The sequence below is a fragment of the Octopus sinensis genome, unplaced genomic scaffold, assembly GCF_006345805.1.
Source record: "Octopus sinensis unplaced genomic scaffold, ASM634580v1 Contig17319, whole genome shotgun sequence".
NCBI lineage: Eukaryota > Metazoa > Mollusca > Cephalopoda > Octopoda > Octopodidae > Octopus > Octopus sinensis.
In genome coordinates, this window is record NW_021834969.1 from 42,501 (window position 1) to 44,460 (window position 1,960).

Here is a 1,960-nt window from a genome sequence, read left to right on the forward strand (position 1 = left end):
TCCTTCCTCCCCAGAGTGCCGACCCACTGTAATGTTTTTCCCTGTCCATAACTTTTCCTTGCAAGCGTTCACCTGCATGAGTTTAAAAGTTAATGTTAATAATAGTCAGACTCTTACCAGTCTCGGCGGATCTGTAAAAGGCCACAGCCAACGCTCCTTCTTCTCGAATCAACAAGAAACGAAAATGATAAACTAATGAAATAATGAAAGCAGAGAGCTTCTCAGAATGCGAAGAGGAAAACGTTTATTAGCATTAATATATTTCAAATAGAAAGACCAATCCTCAGATGTAAGAAGTCAAGAAACGTGACTTACTTCAGACGAACTACAACGTATTTTCTAAGAAAAGATAAGGCGCAGGTGTGGCTGTGTAATATGAAGCTTGCTCTTCAACCACACAGTTCTGGGTTCGGCCCCACAGCGTGGCAACTTGGGCAAGTGTCTTCTACTTTGGTCGGCTTCGAGCCGACCAAAGGCTTGCGAGTGGATTTGGTAGACGGAAACTGAAAGAAGCCTATCGTATATGTGTGTGAGCGCTTGCACGTGTATATATGTGTGTGTGTGTTTGTATGTGTGTGTGTGTGTGGTGTGTGTGTGTGTGTGTGTGTGTGTGTGTGTGTGTGTGAATGTGAACGTGTTTGTGCGTATTTATCTTCTACCGCCATTTGTCAACCGGTGTTATTGTGTTTACGTCTCCATAACTTAACGATTCGGCAAAAGAGACGACAAAATAGGCATCAGACTAAAAAACAAAATACTGGGGTCTATTTCAAGTCGGTGCTCAAGCATGGCCGCAGTCTAATGAATGAAGCAAATGAAAGAATACCAGAACGCGTATTGTGTCAGAAGGACAAATAGTTCTCTCGTTTTCTTCTTCTATTTCAATAACATCTACGCTCATTCTTAACATGTTCCGGTAGACTTAGGCATAACTATGCTTTTCACTGTTGGATTTCGTCTACGGAGAACCACTTCTCCCTATAGTTAAATCTTTTAATCGAGTAGTTCTCAGTCGAGGTTCATATGACCCTGGGGTCGGTGGGGTTGATATGAGATTTTTTTGCTGAAATTTATCTGCAAATAAATTGGTTATTCCTATACAAAACAGAAACTATTTTAAGAATATTATTTTACAATTCGAAGGCGACGAGCTGGCAGAATCGTTAGCGCGCCGGAAAAAATTTATTTATCTATTTATTTTATTTTTATTTTTATTTATTTTTTTATTGTCTTTGAAAAGAATCTCATAGGATGATGTAGTCCTAAGTACACTATTCCAGCAGTCCTCCTGCTACCCTCTCTCCAAAAAGGAAAACAAGTTGATCATGGCCTCAATGCATTTAATCAGATTAGAGATGTTTTCAGTTAGCGATGACCCGAGTTCTGCAAAAAAGAAACACACCACAATGTCACTAGTGATTGCTTTAAGAGGATTCCTCTTTGTTGCAAGCATTCGGCAGTCGAGGACCCTTGTATGAAGTACAAAATGCCAAATATCTTGGAGTGCTACTAACTACAGCAGTATCTTATGAGACGCGACGCCAAGAAGGGTCTTTACGCTATACATCAGCAGTGGTTTTCTAGAACTGACCTTGGGGGAACTTATAAGGTCCTTAGTCGTCATAAATCAGGCCACGTCACTAAGCTTTTAAAAACTTTATGTTACCCGAAGCCAAACATGAATAACACCGTTTAACAATTTTTTTTTGTCTTTAGTCAGTAAGTGTTATTTCCTATTTGCTTTTCTCTAGAAATCAAAGGAAATGACTGCTATTCCTTTCAAACTTTGCTTTTGTCACCTGGACATCAATGTTTTGAATCTGACCTATTTTCCATTACATTTCTGACAGATTCAGTGCTGAGTTGCTGAAGCGGAAATATCGTTATAGCAAATTATCTGCTCAACACCACAGATTTACTCGTCTGTTGCTTGACCTTAACCACTTGAGCAAATCCCTTA